This window comes from Coffea eugenioides, chromosome 2, assembly GCF_003713205.1.
Source record: "Coffea eugenioides isolate CCC68of chromosome 2, Ceug_1.0, whole genome shotgun sequence".
In the NCBI taxonomy this organism is placed as follows: Eukaryota; Viridiplantae; Streptophyta; class Magnoliopsida; order Gentianales; family Rubiaceae; genus Coffea; species Coffea eugenioides.
In genome coordinates this window covers 41,765,745-41,776,274 of record NC_040036.1, presented here as the reverse complement: position 1 = coordinate 41,776,274, position 10,530 = coordinate 41,765,745, and positions in this window count along the sequence as shown.

Sequence of the window (10,530 nt, the reverse complement as noted above, 5' to 3'; positions counted from 1 at the left end):
ACTTTCGTTGTGAATCAACTATACTTATAACTAATCCATACATATTCTCATGGTTATGAAATTAGCTACAAGTTCATTTCTTCAATGAAATTACATGAAATGAATCACTAAAAACCACATAGGTGCACCTCTACTTTCGTGAGTGTACTCCCTATGTTTAGCACTTCTTGAACTAGTGTTAAATCTCAATTTTCATTGCAGAAACAACACCTTGGATAATCACAGTCAATGGTACCGGATTAATCATGATTTAAAGAGCCAAAGTACTAAATAACTTGCTCAAATCATAGCAATCAAATAACCAAATAATAAACACTAACAATTATAGAAGGTTCAACCAAACCAAGGTATAAACTTTAGAGACACATATTAAACACAAAATCCAGAACTTGCATATTAACTAAATTTGGAATCAAGTACAAAAGATAAAGAGTTGGAAAGGAATGTAACCCATGTCACTTGAGCTCATCACCTTGCCTTCTTCATCTCCATCTTAATCCTAGTCTAGCAATATACAAGAGTGGATGAACTACACTAGCTAAACTATCCTACACTAAGGAAATGGAAGAACTACATTTCTGCACTCTTCAAGCTTCTCCCGTATGATAATTCTCTATCCCTCTGATTGCTCTCTATATAAAACTGATATGAGGTGCCTTTCCACTGGTCCAAAATTTCTGCTATGATTCTCCAAATCTGAATTTGTTAAGGAATTAAAAAATAATGGCTTTTGACTTGGAATAAGCCATGTTGTATGCTCTTTGTCTTCTGAAGCATGTGCACCGAATTCCCTTGCAACTTATAGCTGGAAAGTAGTCTGATCACAAGAGAAATGGGTGAGCAACTTGCAGAATTTCGGCCAGAAAACACGCCTACACAAAACGCGCTTACAGTCGCGTTTTCTTCAACTCGCGTATTCAACTTGGCCTCACTTAAACTGCAATTTTCTCCATGATGAAAGCAGAACTGGCTTTTGTGTAAAACATAAAAGTTGTAGCCCCTTGAATTAGCTTTCCAATGCTTTAAGAATCATCCAAATCGGAGCTTTGTATCCTGAGATATGATCGAAATACCATAAACTGGTCAATTCTGGGCTACAGTTTTTGACCATCCAGATAAGTTTCTGTGTTTCGACTTTTTGACCAAGAAAACAGCTGAATTGGACTTTGATGTCTTCATACCAAATGTATATATATCTCTTAGCTTCAAAATGGTACCAAGATCACCTTGATCCGATCTGTGTAGCTCCAGATATAGTCAAACTATGAAAATATGTCTGAGTTGTCAAAGCTGACTTTTTCTTGATTCTTTTGTTCTCAAATTGCATTTCTCCTTTTATACTTCATATTTTATTTTCACCACTTTAATCCATCTTCAATCATCCAAATATCTTCCCAATGCACTTCATTTGATGATTGAATCATTAAACCTACAAAATATGAAGTTTTTACCATAAAAATCAATAGAAATGCAATGTTAGCCACTTTAACATAAAATGTAGATTTTTACCAAAACCTTAGTTATTTTAGTTATAAAACTAAATAATAAAACCAAAATTAACTAATAAAATGTACTTAAAAATACGTAAAATAAACCCTTATCAAATACCCCCACACTTGAACCATTGCTTGTCCTCAAGTAATAAGAAATACAAACCAACAATGATCCAAAATTTGAAAATAAACATATGTAGCATTTCAACTTCATTTCCTCAAAACAAAGTAAATAACCATTATGTAATTATTCAATTAAGTTCAAGTACTCATAATATCAAGTAAAGGAGAGCCAATTATACCGTCATTATAACAAATTCAAATCAATTTTTCATCCTTACCCAATCTTACAAGTAAGTAACTCATATGGTCAATAATATGCTTCCTAAACCCATGATCATCTTCTTATTTAACTTAAAGAGGGATTTATTTATATAATATAGCTAAATATTACTTAAGTTCTGAAAGTATCTTTTTATGCGAGGATCGACATTTTTAGATGAAGATCACCGGTTACTCAACACTTCATATACTCAAGTTGCTTTGCATACTCTTAATTCAAGTACCGTTTTACGCGAAAGTCGACATTTTTAGATGAAGACACCCGGTTACTAAGTACAAGAATCATTGGAGTAGAACAAATCTTCTATTTTCGTCTTTTTCTTTTTTTTTCTTCATTTTTTCATTTTTCATCATTTTTTTATTTTATTTTTTTTAGTAAAGATAATAACATTCCCTTGAAAGCATAATCATGAGAAGAGTATTGCAATTATTGACCATATTTATCACTTAACTTATAAAATCAAATAAAGCGAAGAAATTTCATCAAATATGCAAAAAAAAATATAGGCATAATTTTCTCCACTTTAAAAGATATACTTTCCTACAAATGCAAAAATTATAATCACATAATAGTCATTTCCAAGTTGAATGAGAAAAGAAGTTTTCAAATCACATATATTTATCTCAAATGTAGAAGGAGTTTGAACTACTAATGGTATGGAACTTGTTACCCCTTGGATAAAATTGAAAAAATTTAAAAATTTTTGGGGCAAGTTTGCAATTTTGGACAAGATTTTAGAAAAATTTTGAATTTTAACACAAGTCCAATATTTGCAACTAATAAGTCAATCACATACAATGTATATAATCTCAATTCTCCCCCCACACTTAACATACACATTGTCCTCAATGTGTAAAAAGGAAAATCAAGATAAAGAAAGTAATACTCCCCTATGATGTGATTGAATATAAAGCTTCAAAATCCATTGTCCGTGTATCTCCAATGCTTCATGAGTTCCATTGGATAACCATTAGTGATGTAATCCTAAAAATGAAAAATGAGAAACAAAAGTGATAACAAAGGTTTAATAAACAAAATGGTGATCCGTAACTTCAATCCCTTGTTTTGGTGATGTACTCAAATCGAGGGGTTGAGTTCCTTGATCAAACTTCGCCTTTTTCACCTCATTTGGTCACTTTTGCTTTTATTTCCAATACCTATAAATGAAAAATAACGAAATAACTCAAACACATACTTTAAACATAAAATCACACCAAAATAACATAAATAGCCAAAACATTGTGTTGCCTCCCAATAAGCGCTTTTATTTATAGTCGTTGGCTCGACTATTGAACCTCATTTTTCAAGGAGGCTTGATTAAAGAATAATCCACCATTTTAGGTCGTGGTGGATCATTAAAAGGTGACTTTATAGCAAAAGTCACATGTTCTAATAATGTGAGAAATGGAAGTGACTTACATATTCCAAGTGTTTCATAGATATTACTTTGAATATGCACCACTTGAGAACTTACCAAAGGAAATGCCATGAAAGTATCTTGAGCAGGAATATCTTTAAAACCTGTACTTTTTATACACTCCTTAAGAGGGGTGAAAATTGAGTCCTTAAAACTCACCTCTTGAGGCTCAAAGTTAGTTCTAAAAATATTATCATGTGAAATGGACATTTTCTCATTGAAACACAAGTTAGAATCATCATTTTGATCAAAATGTAACCCATTTTCACATACAACATTCCCACCATTTATGCTAGGATCTTTTTGCAAATTGTTAGAGGAAATAACTTCACACAATGCACTCAATTGCTTATGTATTTGACCAAAGTGAGAAGCTAATCCATCTATTCTTTCATCAATCCTATCAAAACGGTCGGAAGTTGCATTTGCTAGCTTTTCTATTGCTAAATCAAATTGATTAGAAAAATTTTCTACAGCTAGCTCCCAAGATGCATTAGAATCATTAGCTAATGGTTCACTTTCTAACTCCCAAGGTAGAGGTGTATTAGCTAACTTCTCTATTGCCAACTTCCAAGATGGTTTTGATTCATATTGGACAATTTCAAATTGGTAATCATAAAAATATGGATAATCACTATATGCACATTGATTTTCCCAACCATAAGAAAGAGAATTGCTCCAATTAGCACTGTATTGATCAAAATAAGGATTGTAATGCTCTAATTCATCATAATAATCCACATTTTGTGCTTGCATACATGTGTTAGTAGCATGATAACCTCCACACAAGTCACAAATCACATGATAAGAATTAAAAGCATTAACATTCCTCCCTTGCTCAATTTCATGCATAATTGTGTCCATTTGAACTTGTAGCATTATAACATCAAATTTAGCCTTTAAGCACCTTAAACCATCTTCAAAAGACTTACATTCAGTAAATTCTTGGTTACCTCTGTTGAAGGAGTTTTGCACTTGGTAACCATCCATTGCCAAACTTCCACTTCTCAAGCATTGTCCTCCAAATTGACATATCCTTCTCATCACCTAAAATTGCTTTTAAACAATCTCAAAAGCAAAATTAGTAAGAAAAATAGGTAATGAAACATATATACACATAAAACACAAAAATAACAGAAAATAACATTCACACTATAACTAATGAAATATCTAAACTAATAAAGTTGCTCTTCACACTAATATTGCCAAATCTTCCCCGGCAACGGCGCCAAAAACTTGACGGGTATTTTACATACGTGCAAGTTAAAAAAAACCGAATTACACCCGTTCACTGCAAGTATACAGGTCAACTAGTAGTTTAGAATATATATCGGGTCGATCCCACAGGGAAGAGTGAACAATTACCGGTATTACTAAAGCTCCTCTATTATTTAGACTATCAATGAATTATAACAAATTTAACCTACTGAAATTATACAAAACAACAAATAAAAGCTCCTTAGATTGTGGTATCCCCAACTACTCATGCAATTGCCATTTTTGGATTATTGAGTACTATTATCTAGGTTAGTTATGGTGTAATTTCCATATGCATTTGAAACCTACTTTCGTAGTGAATCAACTATACTTATAACTAATCCATACCTATTCTCATGGTTATGAAATTAGCTACAAGTTCATTTCTTCAATGAAATTACATGAAATGAATCACTAAAAATCACATAGGTGCACCTCTACTTTCGTGAGTGCACTCCCTATGTTTAGCACTTCTTGAACTAGTGTTAAATCTCAATTTTCATTGCAGAAACAACACCTTGGATAATCACAGTCAATGGTACCGGATTAATCATGATTTAAAGAGCCAAAGTACTAAATAACTTGCTCAAATCATAGCAATCAAATAACCAAATAATAAACACTAACAATTATAGAAGGTTCAACCAAACCAAGGTATAAACTTTAGAGACACATATTAAACACAAAATCCAGAACTTGCATATTAACTAAATTTGGAATCAAGTACAAAAGATAAAGAGTTGGAAAGGAATGTAACCCATGTCACTTGAGCTCATCACCTTGCCTTCAAGTACAAAAGATAAAGAGTTGGAAAGGAATGTAACCCATGTCACTTGAGCTCATCACCTTGCCTTCTTCATCTCCATCTTAATCCTAGTCTAGCAATATACAAGAGTGGATGAACTACACTAGCTAAACTATCCTACACTAAGGAAATGGAAGAACTACATTTCTGCACTCTTCAAGCTTCTCCCGTATGATAATTCTCTATCCCTCTGATTGCTCTCTATATAAAACTGATATGAGGTGCCTTTCCACTGGTCCAAAATTTCTGCTATGATTCTCCAAATCTGAATTTGTTAAGGAATTAAAAAATAATGGCTTTTGACTTGGAATAAGCCATGTTGTATGCTCTTTGTCTTCTGAAGCATGTGCACCGAATTCCCTTGCAACTTATAGCTGGAAAGTAGTCTGATCACAAGAGAAATGGGTGAGCAACTTGCAGAATTTCGGCCAGAAAACACGCCTACACAAAACGCGCTTACAGTCGCGTTTTCTTCAACTCGCGTATTCAACTTGGCCTCACTTAAACTGCAATTTTCTCCATGATGAAAGCAGAACTGGCTTTTGTGTAAAACATAAAAGTTGTAGCCCCTTGAATTAGCTTTCCAATGCTTTAAGAATCATCCAAATCGGAGCTTTGTATCCTGAGATATGATCGAAATACCATAAACTGGTCAATTCTGGGCTACAGTTTTTGACCATCCAGATAAGTTTCTGTGTTTCGACTTTTTGACCAAGAAAACAGCTGAATTGGACTTTGATGTCTTCATACCAAATGTATATATATCTCTTAGCTTCAAAATGGTACCAAGATCACCTTGATCCGATCTGTGTAGCTCCAGATATAGTCAAACTATGAAAATATGTCTGAGTTGTCAAAGCTGACTTTTTCTTGATTCTTTTGTTCTCAAATTGCATTTCTCCTTTTATACTTCATATTTTATTTTCACCACTTTAATCCATCTTCAATCATCCAAATATCTTCCCAATGCACTTCATTTGATGATTGAATCATTAAACCTACAAAATATGAAGTTTTTACCATAAAAATCAATAGAAATGCAATGTTAGCCACTTTAACATAAAATGTAGATTTTTACCAAAACCTTAGTTATTTTAGTTATAAAACTAAATAATAAAACCAAAATTAACTAATAAAATGTACTTAAAAATACGTAAAATAAACCCTTATCACTCTCCTTTTCCACACCAAAGAACCAACCCCAATCTCCACTTTCCTTTTATTTTTCCTATAGCCATTAAATGGTGTCAAAGTCGTTAGCATTAAAATACTAAATAAATTTCATTCCATTTCAAGCTCTAGTTTATTGTATCCTAATATTTTACACACCACACCCCCCAAAAAATGATGATCAAGTTGGCTAGCGTAACTGAAATTCGTCAACTGTGGTTTTAATCAAGTTGCTTGGTGCTTTCTCACCCCGTATAGGCATCAATCATAGCATACAAATTTCTTTTTGATATTTTACCAAACACCTTATATGCATTCCCAAATTAACCACGTTTCACATAAACGCCTACACACTACTATGTTTCACATAAAGGGTCTAAGATATTTCCCACATATTTTTCAACAAACTATTGACAATCAAATCAAATGAAAGATAAATAAATTAAAGCAATATAATCAAACGATTTTCAAGAAAACATGATGGTCTAACCTCTTGGCTGCTATTTTTCATCTACTCTCTTGCCAGCTACCACCACCGCAGCCCTAATCAAAATCTCAACCCTTTTGTTGGGTCTGCATATGCCAGCATCCAAAACTGATTGATCAGGAAGGAAAGAGGGAAAGTGTGGACTAAACAGGAAAATTTTGCGAGGAAAAAATTTCCATTCCATCATATCGTGAGGTGAGAAGAAAATAAGAAGAAGGCAAGCGACTTTAGAGAGATGTGATAACCCAAAATTGTTTCAGAAACCGGTGATTTTTTTAACTTAAGTATGTAAATTTTTTACTTTTAGTATTAGTAAGTTTAATTTTAAAAAAGCAAATTTTGTCAAATTATAAGTAAATTATATTACTCAAAGTGTAAATTTCTATTTCTTCTAAAACTTACTCTTTCAGGTATATACTTACTAATTTTAATTAAAAACTTACTAACGTTAATATTAATTATTTTAATACAATATTTAAAAAGACGCTAAAAAACTTGATTTTTCACTGAAGTTAATAGAAACCTACTTAGGTTTCCTTAATATTGTTACCATAACTATAAGCACTGTAGCATTAGTTTCCCAATTATCTGGAAGAGACTCTGAGTATACCAAATTTGGAAAGCATTACCTTCTTGCTGGAAGACACGGTAGTTGACGTCAGCATCAGTTGATACAATGATTGGCTGCCCAACTATACTCGTGCGAAAAATTGGCCCGTACCTGAAAATTCCCAAAAAAAAAAGAAACAAAGAAAGGCTAGTTAAGATAAAACATTCTTAACTATTACTGCTGTAATATTGTTAAAATTTATATGTGATAGCTGGTTAAGAAGTGGTTAGATAATCACTGGATTATTGAGGTTGGCCCAATAATTAGGAGAGGGTATTAAAATTTTCTCTATAGTTTAACGCAAGATTCAAATTCTGTATCTGATAGTTGAAAATGAGAAGGGTGCGAAGAAAAATAAGAGTCGAAAAAATAAAGGGTTAGACATACCTAGCCGCTCTTTTTTGTACGAATGGTGGAATATCATCTGATGCATAAGGGGTGAAGTACTGAATTGTTTCTCCTATAATTGGTAGTCCCATCGAACCTGGTGGTAATTCCCCGTTGCACTTGGGGTTTCTCCACGTATATACCCAGTGGCTGAAAAGCACAATATTGAGAGCAATAATACCCGTCTATGAATAGATGGGTATGGATATCTTAAATTTTTGTATATGGATATAAATGGATTACCCAATAATACCCATTTAACCCATCAAATCCAATTAACCCATTTAGAATTCTCTTTCCCAACCCATTTTTTTTTTCAGAATTTTCATTTTGTCATGATATTAACTACTTTTGTTTCATTATTATTATTATTTGTTGGTTTTATCTTATTATTTTATTTTCTCTTAGCTTGTTAACTTGTTCATTTTTCAGCATTACCAATTTATGATAAGTTTTAGTCTCTTTTCTTATCTTTCTAAAATGAAATTTTAAATTTATATATGAAAAAAAATGTTAGGGGTTCAAAATTTTTAGATTAAGTTTTTAGATTAACTTTTATAGTACTTAGTTCAAATTTTATATTCTTATTATTCAATTATTAAATAATATATAATTTTGTGACATAGAGTATAAATGGAAAAAAAATTGGCAATTAGGCTTATTGAGCATTATAAGTAAATATTTAAAACTAATGATGGGTACAAAGAGCGGTATAAATTAATAACTTAGTTTGTAAAAATGAATTTAAATAAGTTTATAAAAAATTAAAATAAATAGGTTATAAATGGGTAATTGGGTTATTCAATTCATTTTTTGACTTACCCATTTATACCCATCTAATTAAATGGATATAAATGAGTAGACTCACTTATACCCATTATCTATTTTATACAATTCAAACCCGTCCAAATCACTCATTTTGACATCTCTAATTAATAGACATATTACCTGATGACACAAATTTCACCTGCAATTTATAAAGAGTCAAAAGGAAAAATCGGCTGCGGTGGAAAGTCAATGTGAGGCCAATAGCGCTTGGTCACGGCGGCTAGAGAGGCCAAAAAAAAAAGCCTATCTACAAATTCAAGCCACGTGCGTTTGGATTGTTGAATTATTTTACATAATGTTTTGCTTGAATCATAAATATATTTTTTAATTTATTTTTTAGTTAAGTACGTCGTATCATAAAAAATATTATAAAAATTATTTTAAATAATATTTTATTCAAATACACTCAGGGAAAGCTCTGTCATATTTTTTATAATAATGATTTTAAATCTCACTGCGGTGACTTTTGGTAACATGTCATAGATATCGTCTTAGCGACGCTTATCAAATTATATTGTCATAGTTCGAGAAGATTAGCAGAAAAAAAAAAGCGAGAGAGAGAGAGAGAGTCAGGAACCTGAATATCTTTATTCATTTTAGTCAAAGGGAAAACGTCTATGCTTTTTGGAAGCCAAATTTGACGCTCCTGGTTGAAATAGTGAAAGAATGGACTTCTGATTTGGTCTTTCTCTCTCCTCTTTACTAACAAAAGTCTTTTTTAATTTGTTTATCTATTTTTTGGGTAATTTAGTCATTACAATTCGCTGCTTTTTAGTTCACTTAGTTAGATCTTTTGATTATTGTAGTATGTTCTGAATTGTTACTCATATTTTTTTTTCTTTGAAGCAAAAATTTGAAAAATAGAATACACGAATTTCTACTCTCAGGAAAAGTCAAGCGAGAAAGAATGACGAAAAGAAACATATTACCATACCTGGATGATAGTGCTTCATTTCTTGAAATGGATGATCATTTGTGGTATTAAATAGATAATCAGTCCAAAAGAGTTTTCATAAAGTATATGCTGAGGAAAATCTAAGTGGTTGAGGAAAATCTAAGAAATAGACAAGTGAAGCCACAAAAATTGGTGAGAAAATATTCACAACAAAGAATAGACTTACATGCATGAATAAAATAACTTTGTCAAGGTACCTAAACATACAAGAATAGAATAAAACAATTTTACACGAGACGCTCTTCACGTTACGTGTCACAAGAATCAAAAATAAATAAAATTATACGAGTAGATGGTAATTTACACACATTAAAGTCCAAACTCTCAAACGCTGGAAAATTAATTTCATCCTATGCAGGGACGAAATCTCAGGACATCCTACCAAAATATGCTTCTTTCTGTCTCTATTGAATGCTTCTTTCTGGTCAATTCATGCAAACCCTCTAGCTATTTGCAAGTTGGGACGACGTATTGTGTGACAATTTCAATGAGCAGTACACTATCAAATTCAACTTTCGCCTTCAGAAATTCAAACTCTGTAAAATTTTTCCCTTTTAGAAATGGAAATTTGTCATTTTATCAAAGACTTTGACAAAAACCCCAATAGCTTTGCAATAACTTTGACAAAAATACATAAATAAGGCAGGCTGCTCGAGTACGTAAATTACGACCAAACAAGAAGAAGGGTTATTGCACCAAAGAGGGCAGGCTGCAAAGAGTACGTAAATTAATTTAGAGTAATGATGTTTTATATATATATAAATTGAAAGATCTTGAA